This window comes from Dermacentor silvarum, chromosome 4, assembly GCF_013339745.2.
Source record: "Dermacentor silvarum isolate Dsil-2018 chromosome 4, BIME_Dsil_1.4, whole genome shotgun sequence".
NCBI classification, from domain to species: domain Eukaryota; kingdom Metazoa; phylum Arthropoda; class Arachnida; order Ixodida; family Ixodidae; genus Dermacentor; species Dermacentor silvarum.
The window spans coordinates 223,122,986-223,139,084 of NC_051157.2; the positions used below are offsets into that span (position 1 = coordinate 223,122,986).

The 16,099-nt window shown below is 39.3% G+C and overlaps 1 long non-coding RNA gene across 6 annotated transcripts; it reads right to left on the reverse strand.

The window, feature by feature from the left end:
* Window positions 1–1,159: 1,159 nt before the first annotated feature.
* On the reverse strand, window positions 1,160–13,914 carry LOC125944939 (uncharacterized). Of its 6 annotated transcripts, XR_007466633.1 has the most exons (5): window positions 13,136–13,914; window positions 11,949–12,072; window positions 5,256–5,350; window positions 4,073–4,180; window positions 3,385–3,429 (listed from the first exon to the last, which is right to left on the reverse strand). It is a non-coding gene; the product is annotated as an uncharacterized LOC125944939 (long non-coding RNA). The 6 variants fall into 6 exon arrangements; XR_007466634.1 differs by lacking the exons at window positions 3,385–3,429; window positions 4,073–4,180 and adding an exon at window positions 1,160–1,411; XR_007466635.1 differs by lacking the exons at window positions 3,385–3,429; window positions 4,073–4,180 and adding an exon at window positions 1,430–1,624.
* Between the last annotated feature and the right edge of the window lie 2,185 nt (window positions 13,915–16,099).

The following is a 16,099-nucleotide window of genomic DNA, read 5'->3' on the forward strand; positions in this document are numbered from 1 at the left end:
GTTACCCGAAAATGACCAGATTTAACATTGGATTACCTGGCGCTAGTGCTAATCTACTCGTTACAGGCAAAGAAGTTCGAGATTTCATCGTTTAGGAGCCAAAGGACGTTCTATTCAACTCGTTACTGGCAATGAGCTGCATTTCTTCGTTAACACTTAACTAGAAAAGATCCGTAATTCTTTCTGATAAACCATTTGTAGTTCTGCGAAATCGTTACACGAAAATTGCCAGGTTTCAGATTGAATTACCGGGAGCTACTCGTTACAGGCAAAGAACTTCGAGATTTCATCGTTTAGGAGCCAAAGCACGTTCTATTCAACTCGTCACTGGCAATGAGCTGCATTTCTTTGTTAACACTTAACTAGAAAAGATCCATTATTCTTTCTGATAAACCATTTGTAGTTCTGCGAACTCGTCACCCGAAAATGGCCAGATTTAAGATTGAATTACGTGGAGCCAGTGCTAATCTACTCGCTACTAGCAAAAAAGTTCGAGATTTCATCATTTAGGAGCCAAAGGACGTTCTATTCAACTCATTACTGGCAATGAGCTGCATTTCTTCGTTATCACTTAACAAAAAAAGATCCATAATTTTTTCTGATAAACCATTTGTAGTTCTCCAAACTCGTTACCCGAAAATGGCCAGACTTCAGATTGAATTACCTGGAGCCAGTGCTAGTCTACTCGTTACGGGCAAAAAAGTTCGATATTTCATCGTTTAGGAGCCAAAGGACGTTCTCTTCAACTCGTTACTGGCAATTACCTGCATTTCTTCGTTAACACTTAACCAGGAAAGATCCATAATTCTTTCTGATAAACCATTTGTAGTTCTTCGAACTCGTTACCCGAAAATAGCCAGATTTCAGATTGAATTACCTGGAGCTAGTGCTATTCTACTCGTTACAGGAAAAGAAGTTCGATATTTATTCGTTTAGCAGCCAAACCCCGTTCTATTCAACTTGTTACTGGCAATGAGCTGCATTTCTTCGTTAACACTTAACTAAGAAAGATCCATAATTTTTTCTGATAAACCATTTGTAGTTCTGCGAACTCGTTACCCGAAAATGGCCAGACTTCAGATTGAATTACCTGGAGCCAGTGCTAGTCTACTCGTTACAGGCAAAAAAGTTCGAGATTTCATCGTTTAGGAGCCAAAGGACGTTCTATTCAACTCGTTACTGGCAATGAGCTGCATTTCTTTGTTAACACTTAACTAGAAAAGATCCATAATTCTTTCTGATAAACCATTTGTAGTTCTGCGAACTCGTTACCCGAAAATGGTCAGATTTCAGATTGAATTTCCTGGAGCCAGTGCTAATCTACTCGTTACAGGCAAAGAAGTTCGAAATTTCATCGTTTAGGAGCCAAAGGACGTTCTATTCAACTCGTTACTGGCAATGAGCTGCATTTCTTCGTTAACACTTAACTAGGAAAGATCCATAATTCTTTCTGATAAACCATTTGTAGTTCTTCGAACTCGTTACCCGAAAATAGCCAGATTTCAGATTGAATTACCTGGAGCTAGTGCTATTCTACTCGTTACAGGCAAAGAAGTTCGATATTTATTCGTTTAGCAGCCAAAGCCCGTTCTATTCAACTTGTTACTGGCAATGAGCTGCATTTCTTCCTTAACACTTAAGTAGAAAAGATCCATAATTTTTTCTGATAAACCATTTGTAGTTCTGCGAACTCATTTCCCGAAAATGGCAAGATTTCAGATTGAATTACCTGGAGCCAGTGCTAATCTACTTGTTACAGGCAAAGAAGTTTGAGATTTCATCGTTTAGGAGCCAAAGCACATTCTATTCAACTCGTTACTTGCAATGAGCTGCATTTCTTAGTTAACACTGAACTAGAAAAGATCCATTATTCTTTCTGATAAACCATTTGTAGTTCTGCGAACTCGTTACCCGAAAATGGCCACATTTCAGATTGAATTACCTGGAGCCAGTGCTAATCTACTCGCTACAGGCAAAAAAGTTCGAGATTTCATCGTTTAGGAGCCAAAGGACGTTCTATTCAACTCGTTACTGGCAATGAGCTGCATTTCTTTGTTAACACTTAACATAAAGATCCATAATTCTTTCTGATAAACCATTTGTAGTTCTGCGAACTCGTTACCCGAAAATTGCCAGATTTCAGATTGAATTACCTGGAGCTACTCGTTACAGGCAAATAAGTTCGAGATTTCTTCGTTTAGCAGCCAAAGCACGTTCTATTCAACTCGTTACTGGCAATGAGCTGCATTTCTTTGTTAGCACACAACTAGAAAAGATCCATTATTCTTTCTGATATTATCCTTTCTGAATTTGTAGTTCTGCGAACTCGTTACCCGACAATGGCCAGATTTAAGATTGAATTACCTGGAGCCAGTGCTAATCTACTCACTACTAGCAAAAAAGTTCGAGATTTCATCGTTTAGGAGCCAAAGCCCGTTCTATTCAACTTGTTACTGGCAATGAGCTGCATTTCTTCCTTAACACTTAAGTAGAAAAGATCCATAATTTTTTCTGACAAACCATTTGTAGTTCTGCGAACTCATTTCCCGAAAATGGCAAGATTTCAGATTGAATTACCTGGAGCTGGTGCTATTCTACTCGTTACAAGCAAAGAAGTTCGATATTTATTCGTTTAGTAGCCAAAGCCCGTTCTATTCAACTCGTTACTGGCAATGAGCTGCATTTCTTCCTTAACACTTAAGTATAAAAGATCCATAATTTTTTCTAATAAACCATTTGTAGTTCTTCAAACTCGTTACCCGAAAATAGCCAGATTTCAGATTGAATTACCTGGAGCTAGTGCTATTCTACTCGTTACAGGCAAAGAAGTTCGATATTTATTCGTTTAGCAGCCAAAGCCCGTTCTATTCAACTTCTTACTGGCAATGAGCTGCATTTCTTCGTTAACACTTAACTGAGAAAGATCCATAATTTTTTCTGATAAACCATTTGTAGTTCTGCGAACTCGTTACCCGAAAATGGCCAGACTTCAGATTGAATTACCTGGAGCCAGTGCTAGTCTACTCGTTACGGGCAAAAAAGTTCGAGATTTCATCGTTTAGGAGCCAAAGGACGTTCTACTCAACTCGTTACTGGCAATGAGCTGCATTTCTTCGTTAACACTTAACTAGGATAGATCCATAATTCTTTCTGATAAACCATTTGTAGTTCTTCGAACTCGTTACCCGAAAATAGCCAGATTTCACATTGAATTACCTGGAGCTAGTGCGATTCTACTCGTTACAGGCAAAGAAGTTCGATGTTTATTCGTTTAGCAGCCAAAGCCCGTTCTATTCAACTTGTTACTGGCAATGAGCTGCATTTCTTCCTTAACACTTAAGTAGAAAAGATCCATAATTTTTTCTGACAAACCATTTGTAGTTCTGCGAACTCATTTCCCGAAAATGGCAAGATTTCAGATTGAATTACCTGGAGCTAGTGCTATTCTACTCGTTACAAGCAAAGATGTTCGATATTTATTCGTTTAGTAGCCAAAGCCCGTACTATTCAACTCGTTAGTGGCAATGAGCTGCATTTCTTCCTTAACACTTAAGTATAAAAGATCCATAATTTTTTCTAATAAACCAATTGTAGTTCTTCAAAACTCGTTACCCGAAAATAGCCAGATTTCAGATTGAATTACCTGGAGCTAGTGCTATTCTACTCGTTACAGGCAAAGAAGTTCGATATTTATTCGTTTAGGAGCCAAAGGACGTTCTATTCAACTCGTTACTGGCAATGAGCTGCATTTCTTCGTTAACACTTAACTAGGAAAGATCCATAATTCTTTCTGATAAACCATTTGTAGTTCTGCGAACTCGTTACCCGAAAATAGGCCAGATTTCAGATTGAATTACCTGGAGCCAGTGCTAGTCTACTCGTTACAGGCAAAGAAGTTCGAGATTTCATTCGTTTAGCAGCCAAAGCCCGTTCTATTCAACTCGTTACTGGCAATGAGCTGCATTTCTTCGTTAACACTTAACTAGAAAAGATCCATAATTTTTTCTGATAAACCATTTGTAGTTCTGCGAACTCATTTACCCGAAAATGGCCAGATTTCAGATTGAATTACCTGGAGCTAGTGCTATTCTACTCGTTACAGGCAAAGAAGTTCGATATTTCTTCGTTCAGCAGCCAAAGCCCGTTCTATTCAACTTGTTACTGGCAATGAGCTGCATTTCTTCGTTAACACTTAACTAAGAAAGATCCATAATTTTTCTGATAAACCATTTGTAGTTCTGCGAACTCGTTACCCGAAAATGGCCAGATTTCAGATTGAATTACCTGGAGCCAGTGCTAATCTACTCGCTAAAAGGCAAAAAAGTTCGAGATTTCATCGTTTAGGAGCCAAAGGACGTTCTATTCAACTCGTTACTGGCAATGAGCTGCATTTCTTCGTTAACACTTAACTAGAAAAGATCCATTAATTCTTTCTGATAAACCATTTGTAGTTCTGCGAACTCGTTACCCGAAAATGGCTAGACTTCAGATTGAATTACCTGGAGCCAGTGCTAGTCTACTCGTAACGGGCAAAAAAGTTCGAGATTTCATCGTTTAGGAGCCAAAGGACGTTCTATTCAACTCGTTACTGGCAATGAGCTGCATTTCTTCGTTAACACTTAACTAGGAAAGATCCATAATTCTTTCTGATAAACCATTTGTAGTTCTTCGAACTCGTTACCCGAAAATAGCCAGATTTCAGATTGAATTACCTGGAGCTAGTGCTATTCTACTCGTTACAGGCAAAGAAGTTCGATATTTATTCGTTTAGCAGCCAAAGCCCGTTCTATTCAACTTGTTACTGGCAATGAGCTGCATTTCTTCGTTAACACTTAACTAGAAAAGATCCATAATTCTTTCTGATAAACCATTTGTAGTTCTGCGAACTCGTTACCCGAAAATGGCCAGACTTCAGATTGAATTACCTGGAGCCAGTGCTATTCTACTCGTTACAGGCAAAGAAGTTCGAGATTTCATCGTTTAGGAGCCAAAGCCCGTTCTATTCAACTCGTTACTGGCAATGAGCTGCATTTCTTCCTTAACACTTAACTAGGAAAGATCCATAATTCTTTCTGATAAACCATTTGTAGTTCTTCGAACTCGTTACCCGAAAATAGCCAGATTTCAGATTGAATTACCTGGAGCTAGTGCTATTCTACTCGTTACAGGCAAAGAAGTTCGATATTTATTCGTTTAGCAGCCAAAGCCGTTCTATTCAACTCGTTACTGGCAATGAGCTGCATTTCTTCGTTAACACTTAACTAGAAAAGATCCATAATTTTTTCTGATAAACCATTTGTAGTTCTGCGAACTCGTTACCCGAAAATGGCCAGATTTCAGATTGAATTACCTGGAGCCAGTGCTAGTCTACTCGTAACGGGCAAAAAAGTTCGAGATTTCATCGTTTAGGAGCCAAAGGACGTTCTATTCAACTCGTTACTGGCAATGAGCTGCTTTTCTTCGTTAACATTTAACTAGGAAAGATCCATAATTCTTTCTGATAAACCATTTGTAGTTCTTCGAACTCGTTACCCGAAAATAGCCAGATTTCAGATTGAATTACCTGGAGCTAGTGCTATTCTACTCGTTACAGGCAAAGAAGTTCGATATTTATTCGTTTAGCAGCCAAAGCCCGTTCTATTCAACTTGTTACAGGCAATGAGCTGCATTTCTTCGTTAACAATTAACTAAAAAAGATCCATAATTTTTTCTGATAAACCATTTGTAGTTCTGCGAACTCGTTACCCGAAAATGGCCAGACTTCAGATTGAATTACCTGGAGCCAGTGCTAGTCTACTCGTAACGGGCAAAAAAGTTCGAGATTTCATCGTTTAGGAGCCAAAGGACGTTCTATTCAACTCGTTACTGGCAATGAGCTGCATTTCTTCCTTAACACTTAACGTAGAAAGATCCATAATTCTTTCTGATAAACCATTTGTAGTTCTTCGAACTCGTTACCCGAAAATAGCCAGATTTCAGATTGAATTACCTGGAGCTAGTGCTATTCTACTCGTTACAGGCAAAGAAGTTCGATATTTATTCGTTTAGCAGCCAAAGCCCGTTCTATTCAACTTCTTACTGGCAATGAGCTGCATTTCTTCGTTAACACTTAACTAAGAAAGATCCATAATTTTTTTGATAAACCATTTGTAGTTCTGCGAACTCGTTACCCGAAAATGGCCAGACTTCAGATTGAATTACCTGGAGCCAGTGCTAGTCTACTCGTTACGGGCAAAAAAGTTCGAGATTTCATCGTTTAGGAGCCAAAGGACGTTCTACTCAACTCGTTACTGGCAATGAGCTGCATTTCTTCGTTAACACTTAACTAGGAAAGATCCATAATTCTTTCTGATAAACCATTTGTAGTTCTTCGAACTCGTTACCCGAAAATAGCCAGATTTCAGATTGAATTACCTGGAGCTAGTGCTATTCTACTCGTTACAGGCAAAGAAGTTCGATATTTATTCGTTTAGCAGCCAAAGCCCGTTCTATTCAACTTGTTACTGGCAATGAGCTGCATTTCTTCGTTAACACTTAACTAGAAAAGATCCATAATTTTTTCTGATAAACCATTTGTAGTTCTGCGAACTCGTTACCCGAAAATGGCCAGACTTCAGATTGAATTACCTGGAGCCAGTGCTATTCTACTCGTTACAGGCAAAGAAGTTCGAGATTTCATCGTTTAGGAGCCAAAGCACGTTCTATTCAACTCGTTACTGGCAATGAGCTGCATTTCTTCCTTAACACTTAACTAGAAAAGATCCATAATTCTTTCTGATAAACCATTTGTAGTTCTTCGAACTCGTTACCCGAAAATAGCCAGATTTCAGATTGAATTACCTGGAGCTAGTGCTATTCTACTCGTTACAGGCAAAGAAGTTCGATATTTATTCGTTTAGGAGCCAAAGGACGTTCTATTCAACTCGTTACTGGCAATGAGCTGCATTTCTTCGTTAACACTTAACTAGGAAAGATCCATAATTCTTTCTGATAAAGCATTTGTAGTTCTTTGAACTCGTTACCCGAAAATAGCCAGATTTCAGATTGAATTACCTGGAGCTAGTGCGATTCTACTCGTTACAGGCAAAGAAGTTCGATGTTTATTCGTTTAGCAGCCAAAGCCCGTTCTATTCAACATGTTACTGGCAATGAGCTGCATTTCTTCCTTAACACTTAAGTAGAAAAGATCCATAATTTTTTCTGACAAACCATTTCTAGTTCTGCGAACTCATTTCCCGAAAATGGCCAGACTTCAGATTGAATTACCTTGAGCTAGTGCTATTCTACTCGTTACAAGCAAAGAAGTTCGATATTTATTCGTTTAGCAGCCAAAGCCCGTTCTATTCAACTCATTACTGCCAATGAGCTGCATTTCTTCCTTAACGCTTAAGTAGAAAAGATCCATAATTTTTTCTAATAAACCATTTGTAGTTCTTCGAACTCGTTACCCGAAAATAGCCAGATTTCAGATTGAATTACCTGGAGCTAGTGCTAATCTACTCGCAAAAGGCAAAAAAGTTCGAGATTTCATCGTTTAGGAGCCAAAGGACGTTCTATTCAACTCGTTACTGACAATGAGCTGCATTTCTTCGTTAACGCTTAACTAGAAAAGATCCATTATTCTTTCTGATAAACCATTTGTAGTTCTGCGAACTCGTTACCCGAAAATGGCTAGACTTCAGATTGAATTACCTGGAGCCAGTGCTAGTCTACTCGTAACGGGCAAAAAAGTTCGAGATTTCATCGTTTAGGAGCCAAAGGACGTTCTATTCAACTCGTTACTGGCAATGAGCTGCATTTCTTCGTTAACATTTAACTAGGAAAGATCCATAATTCTTTCTGATAAACCATTTGTAGTTCTTCGAACTCGTTACCCGAAAATAGCCAGATTTCAGATTGAATTACCTGGAGCTAGTGCTATTCTACTCGTTACAGGCAAAGAAGTTCGATATTTATTCGTTTAGCAGCCAAAGCCCGTTCTATTCAACTCGTTACTGGCAATGAGCTGCATTTCTTCGTTAACACTTAACTAGAAAAGATCCATAATTTTTTCTGATAAACCATTTGTAGTTCTGCGAACTCGTTACCCGAAAATGGCCAGACTTCAGATTGAATTACCTGGAGCCAGTGCTAGTCTACTCGTTACGGGCAAAAAAGTTCGAGATTTCATCGTTTAGGAGCCAAAGGACGTTCTATTCAACTCGTTACTGGCAATGAGCTGCATTTCTTCGTTAACACTTAACTAGGAAAGATCCATAATTCTTTCTGATAAACCATTTGTAGTTCTTCGAACTCGTTACCCGAAAATAGCCAGATTTCAGATTGAATTACCTGGAGCTAGTGCTATTCTACTCGTTACAGGCAAAGAAGTTCGATATTTATTCGTTTAGCAGCCAAAGCACGTTCTATTCAACTCGTTACTGGCAATGAGCTGCATTTCTTCGTTAACACTTAACTGAGAAAAGATCCATAATTTTTCTGATAAACCATTTGTAGTTCTGCGAACTCGTTACCCGAAAATGGCCAGACTTCAGACTTGAATTACCTGGAGCCAGTGCTAGTCTACTCGTTACGGGCAAAAAAGTTCGAGATTTCATCGTTTAGGAGCCAAAGGACGTTCTATTCAACTCGTTACTGGCAATGAGCTGCATTTCTTCGTTAACACTTAACTAGGAAAGATCCATAATTCTTTCTGATAAACCATTTGTAGTTCTTCGAACTCGTTACCCGAAAATAGCCAGATTTCAGATTGAATTACCTGGAGCTAGTGCGATTCTACTCGTTACAGGCAAAGAAGTTCGATGTTTATTCGTTTAGCAGCCAAAGCCCGTTCTATTCAACTTGTTACTGGCAATGAGCTGCATTTCTTCGTTAACACTGAACTAGAAAAGATCCATAATTTTTCTGATAAACCATTTGTAGTTCTGCGAACTCGTTACCCGAAAATGGCCAGACTTCAGATTGAATTACCTGGAGCCAGTGCTAGTCTACTCGTTACGGGCAAAAAAGTTCGAGATTTCATCGTTTAGGAGCCAAAGGACGTTCTACTCAACTCGTTACTGGCAATGAGCTGCATTTCTTCGTTAACACTTACTAGGAAAGATCCATAATTCTTTCTGATAAACCATTTGTAGTTCTTCGAACTCGTTACCCGAAAATAGCCAGATTTCACATTGAATTACCTGGAGCTAGTGCGATTCTACTCGTTACAGGCAAAGAAGTTCGATGTTTATTCGTTTAGCAGCCAAAGCCGTTCTATTCAACTTGTTACTGGCAATGAGCTGCATTTCTTCCTTAACACTTAAGTAGAAAAGATCCATAATTTTTTCTGACAAACCATTTGTAGTTCTGCGAACTCATTTCCCGAAAATGGCAAGATTTCAGATTGAATTACCTGGAGCTAGTGCTATTCTACTCGTTACAAGCAAAGAAGTTCGATATTTATTCGTTTAGGAGCCAAAGCACGTTCTATTCAACTCGTTACTGGCAATGAGCTGCATTTCTTCGTTAACACTTAACTAGAAAAGATCCATAATTCTTTCTGATAAACCATTTGTAGTTCTGCGAACTCGTTACCCGAAAATAGCCAGATTTCAGATTGAATTACCTGGAGCCAGTGCTATTCTACTCGTTACAGGCAAAGAAGTTCGAGATTTCTTCGTTTAGGAGCCAAAGGACGTTCTATTCAACTCGTTACTGGCAATGAGCTGCATTTCTTCGTTAACACTTAACTAGGAAAGATCCATAATTCTTTCTGATAAACCATTTGTAGTTCTGCGAACTCGTTACCCGAAAATAGCCAGATTTCAGATTGAATTACCTGGAGCCAGTGCTATTCTACTCGTTACAGGCAAAGAAGTTCGATATTTATTCGTTTAGCAGCCAAAGCCCGTTCTATTCAACTCGTTACTGGCAATGAGCTGCATTTCTTCGTTAACACATACTAGAAAAGATCCATAATTTTTCTGACAAACCATTTCTAGTTCTGCGAACTCATTTCCCGAAAATGGCCAGACTTCAGATTGAATTACCTGGAGCTAGTGCTATTCTACTCGTTACAAGCAAAGAAGTTCGATATTTATTCGTTTAGCAGCCAAAGCCCGTTCTATTCAACTCGTTACTGGCAATGAGCTGCATTTCTTCCTTAACACTTAAGTAGAAAAGATCCATAATTTTTCTAATAAACCATTTGTAGTTCTTCGAACTCGTTACCCGAAAATAGCCAGATTTCAGATTGAATTACCTGGAGCCAGTGCTAATCTACTCGTTACAGGCAAAGAAGTTCGAGATTTCATCGTTTAGGAGCCAAAGCACGTTCTATTCAACTCGTTACTGGCAATGAGCTGCATTTCTTTGTTAACACTTAACTAGAAAAGATCCATTATTCTTTCTGATAAACCATTTGTAGTTCTGCGAACTCGTTACCCGAAAATGGCTAGACTTCAGATTGAATTACCTGGAGCCAGTGCTAGTCTACTCGTAACGGGCAAAAAAGTTCGAGATTTCATCGTTTAGGAGCCAAAGGACGTTCTATTCAACTCGTTACTGGCAATGAGCTGCATTTCTTCGTTAACATTTAACTAGGAAAGATCCATAATTCTTTCTGATAAACCATTTGTAGTTCTTCGAACTCGTTACCCGAAAATAGCCAGATTTCAGATTGAATTACCTGGAGCTAGTGCTATTCTACTCGTTACAGGCAAAGAAGTTCGATATTTATTCGTTTAGCAGCCAAAGCCCGTTCTATTCAACTTGTTACTGGCAATGAGCTGCATTTCTTCGTTAACAATTAACTAAAAAAGATCCATAATTTTTTCTGATAAACCATTTGTAGTTCTGCGAACTCGTTACCCGAAAATGGCCAGACTTCAGATTGAATTACCTGGAGCCAGTGCTAGTCTACTCGTAACGGGCAAAAAAGTTCGAGATTTCATCGTTTAGGAGCCAAAGGACGTTCTATTCAACTCGTTACTGGCAATGCGCTGCATTTCTTCCTTAACACTTAACTAGGAAAGATCCATAATTCTTTCTGATAAACCATTTGTAGTTCTTCGAACTCGTTACCCGAAAATAGCCAGATTTCAGATTGAATTACCTGGAGCTAGTGCTATTCTACTCGTTACAGGCAAAGAAGTTCGATATTTATTCGTTTAGCAGCCAAAGCCCGTTCTATATAACTTCTTACTGGCAATGAGCTGCATTTCTTCGTTAACACTTAACTGAGAAAGATCCATAATTTTTTCTGATAAACCATTTGTGGTTCTGCGAACTCGTTACCCGAAAATGGCCAGACTTCAGACTGAATTACCTGGAGCCAGTGCTAGTCTACTCGTTACGGGCAAAAAAGTTCGAGATTTCATCGTTTAGGAGCCAAAGGACGTTCTACTCAACTCGTTACTGGCAATGAGCTGCATTTCTTCGTTAACACTTAACTAGGAAAGATCCATAATTCTTTCTGATAAACCATTTGTAGTTCTTCGAACTCGTTACCCGAAAATAGCCAGATTTCACATTGAATTACCTGGAGCTAGTGCGATTCTACTCGTTACAGGCAAAGAAGTTCGATGTTTATTCGTTTAGCAGCCAAAGCCCGTTCTATTCAACTTGTTACTGGCAATGAGCTGCATTTCTTCCTTAACACTTAAGTAGAAAAGATCCATAATTTTTTCTGACAAACCATTTGTAGTTCTGCGAACTCATTTCCCGAAAATGGCAAGATTTCAGATTGAATTACCTGGAGCTAGTGCTATTCTACTCGTTACAAGCAAAGATGTTCGATATTTATTCGTTTAGTAGCCAAAGCCCGTTCTATTCAACTCGTTAGTGGCAATGAGCTGCATTTCTTCCTTAACACTTAAGTATAAAAGATCCATAATTTTTTCTAATAAACCAATTGTAGTTCTTCAAAACTCGTTACCCGAAAATAGCCAGATTTCAGATTGAATTACCTGGAGCTAGTGCTATTCTACTCGTTACAGGCAAAGAAGTTCGATATTTCATCGTTTAGGAGCCAAAGCACGTTCTATTCAACTCGTTACTGGCAATGAGCTGCATTTCTTCGTTAACACATACCTAGAAAGATCCACAATTCTTTCTGATAAACCATTTGTAGTTCTGCGAACTCGTTACCCGAAAATAGCCAGATTTCAGATTGAATTACCTGGAGCCAGTGCTATTCTACTCGTTACAGGCAAAGAAGTTCGAGATTTCGTCGTTTAGGAGCCAAAGCACGTTCTATTCAACTCGTTACTGGCAATGAGCTGCATTTCTTCGTTAACACATACCTAGAAAAGATCCACAATTCTTTCTGATAAACCATTTGTAGTTCTGCGAACTCGTTACCCGAAAATAGCCAGATTTCAGATTGAATTACCTGGAGCCAGTGCTATTCTACTCGTTACAGGCAAAGAAGTTCGAGATTTCGTCGTTTAGCAGCCAAAGGACGTTCTATTCAACTCGTTACTGGCAATGAGCTGCATTTCTTCGTTAACACTTAAGTAGAAAAGATCCATAATTTTTCTGATAAGCCATTTGTAGTTCTTCGAACTCGTCACCCGAAAATAGCCAGATTTCAGATTGAATTACCTGGAGCCAGTGCTAATCTACTCGCTACAGGCAAAAAAGTTCGAGATTTCATCGTTTAGGAGCCAAAGGACGTTCTATTCAACTCGTTACTGGCAATGAGCTGCATTTCTTCGTTAACACCTAACTAGAAAAGATCCATTATTCTTTCTGATAAACCATTTGTAGTTCTGCGAACTCGTTACCCGAAAATGGCTAGACTTCAGATTGAATTACCTGGAGCCAGTGCTAGTCTACTCGTAACGGGCAAAAAAGTTCGAGATTTCATCGTTTAGGAGCCAAAGGACGTTCTATTCAACTCGTTACTGGCAATGAGCTGCATTTCTTCGTTAACACTTAACTAGGAAAGATCCATAATTCTTTCTGATAAACCATTTGTAGTTCTTCGAACTCGTTACCCGAAAATAGCCAGATTTCAGATTGAATTACCTGGAGCCAGTGCTATTCTACTCGTTACAGGCAAAGAAGTTCGAGATTTCGTCGTTTAGCAGCCAAAGCACGTTCTATTCAACTCGTTACTGGCAATGAGCTGCATTTCTTCGTTAACACATACCTAGAAAAGATCCACAATTCTTTCTGATAAACCATTTGTAGTTCTGCGAACTCGTTACCCGAAAATCGCCAGATTTCAGATTGAATTACCTGGAGCCAGTGCTATTCTACTCGTTACAGGCAAAGAAGTTCGAGATTTCGTCGTTTAGGAGCCAAAGCACGTTCTATTCAACTCGTTACTGGCAATGAGCTGCATTTCTTCGTTAACACATACCTAGAAAAGATCCACAATTCTTTCTGATAAACCATTTGTAGTTCTGCGAACTCGTTACCCGAAAATAGCCAGATTTCAGATTGAATTACCTGGAGCCAGTGCTATTCTACTCGTTACAGGCAAAGAAGTTCGAGATTTCGTCGTTTAGGAGCCAAAGCACGTTCTATTCAACTCGTTACTGGCAATGAGCTGCATTTCTTCGTTAACACATACCTAGAAAGATCCACAATTCTTTCTGATAAACCATTTGTAGTTCTGCGAACTCGTTACCCGAAAATAGCCAGATTTCAGATTGAATTACCTGGAGCCAGTGCTATTCTACTCGTTACAGGCAAAGAAGTTCGAGATTTCGTCGTTTAGGAGCCAAAGCACGTTCTATTCAACTCGTTACTGGCAATGAGCTGCATTTCTTCGTTAACACATACCTAGAAAAGATCCACAATTCTTTCTGATAAACCATTTGTAGTTCTGCGAACTCGTTACCCGAAAATAGCCAGATTTCAGATTGAATTACCTGGAGCCAGTGCTATTCTACTCGTTACAGGCAAAGAAGTTCGAGATTTCGTCGTTTAGAGCCAAAGCACGTTCTATTCAACTCGTTACTGGCAATGAGCTGCATTTCTTCGTTAACACATACCTAGGAAAGATCCACAATTCTTTCTGATAAACCATTTGTAGTTCTGCGAACTCGTTACCCGAAAATAGCCAGATTTCAGACTGAATTACCTGGAGCCAGTGCTATTCTACTCGTTACAGGCAAAGAAGTTCGAGATTTCATCGTTTAGCAGCCAAAGGACGTTCTATTCAACTCGTTACTGGCAATGAGCTGCATTTCTTCGTTAACACATACCTAGAAATGATCCACAATTCTTTCTGATAAACCATTTGTAGTTCTGCGAACTCGTTACCCGAAAATAGCCAGATTTCAGACTGAATTACCTGGAGCCAGTGCTATTCTACTCGTTACAGGCAAAGAAGTTCGAGATTTCATCGTTTAGGAGCCAAAGGACGTTCTATTCAACTCGTTACTGGCAATGAGCTGCATTTCTTCGTTAACACATACCTAGGAAAGATCCACAATTCTTTCTGATAAACCATTTGTAGTTCTGCGAACTCGTTACCCGAAAATAGCCAGATTTCAGATTGAATTACCTGGAGCTAGTGCTATTCTACTCGTTACAGGCAAAGAAGTTCGAGATTTCGTCGTTTAGAGCCAAAGCACGTTCTATTCAACTCGTTACTGGCAATGAGCTGCATTTCTTCGTTAACACATACTAGAAAAGATCCACAATTCTTTCTGATAAACCATTTGTAGTTCTGCGAACTCGTTACCCGAAAATAGCCAGATTTCAGATTGAATTACCTGGAGCCAGTGCTATTCTACTCGTTACAGGCAAAGAAGTTCGATATTTATTCGTTTAGCAGCCAAAGCCCGTTCTATTCAACTCGTTACTGGCAATGAGCTGCATTTCTTCGTTAACACATACTAGAAAAGATCCATAATTCTTTCTGATAAACCATTTGTAGTTCTGCGAACTCGTTACCCGAAAATAGCCAGATTTCAGATTGAATTACCTGGAGCCAGTGCTAATCTACTCGCTACAGGCAGAAAAGTTCGAGATTTCGTCGTTTAGAGCCAAAGCACGTTCTATTCAACTCGTTACTGGCAATGAGCTGCATTTCTTCGTTAACACATACCTAGAAAGATCCACAATTCTTTCTGATAAACCATTTGTAGTTCTGCGAACTCGTTACCCGAAAATAGCCAGATTTCAGATTGAATTACCTGGAGCCAGTGCTATTCTACTCGTTACAGGCAAAGAAGTTCGAGATTTCGTCGTTTAGAGCCAAAGCACGTTCTATTCAACTCGTTACTGGCAATGAGCTGCATTTCTTCGTTAACACATACCTAGAAATGATCCACAATTCTTTCTGATAAACCATTTGTAGTTCTGCGAACTCGTTACCCGAAAATAGCCAGATTTCAGATTGAATTACCTGGAGCCAGTGCTATTCTACTCGTTACAGGCAAAGAAGTTCGAGATTTCGTCGTTTAGGAGCCAAAGCACGTTCTATTCAACTCGTTACTGGCAATGAGCTGCATTTCTTCGTTAACACATACCTAGGAAAGATCCACAAATCTTTCTGATAAACCATTTGTAGTTCTGCGAACTCGTTACCCGAAAATAGCCAGATTTCAGACTGAATTACCTGGAGCCAGTGCTATTCTACTCGTTACAGGCAAAGAAGTTCGAGATTTCATCGTTTAGCAGCCAAAGGACGTTCTATTCAACTCGTTACTGGCAATGAGCTGCATTTCTTCGTTAACACATACCTAGGAAAGATCCACAAATCTTTCTGATAAACCATTTGTAGTTCTGCGAACTCCATACCCGAAAATAGCCAGATTTGAGACTGAATTACCTGGAGCCAGTGCTATTCTACTGGTTACAGGCAAAGAAGTTCGAGATTTCATCGTTTAGCAGCCAAAGGACGTTCTATTCAACTCGTTACTGGCAATGAGCTGCATTTCTTCGTTAACACATACCTAGGAAAGATCCACAAATCTTTCTGATAAACCATTTGTAGTTCTGCGAACTCCATACCCGAAAATAGCCAGATTTGAGACTGAATTACCTGGAGCCAGTGCTATTCTACTCGGTTACAGGCAAAGAAGTTCGAGATTTCATCGTTTAGCAGCCAAAGGACGTTCTATTCAACTCGTTACTGGCAATGAGCTGCATTTCTTCG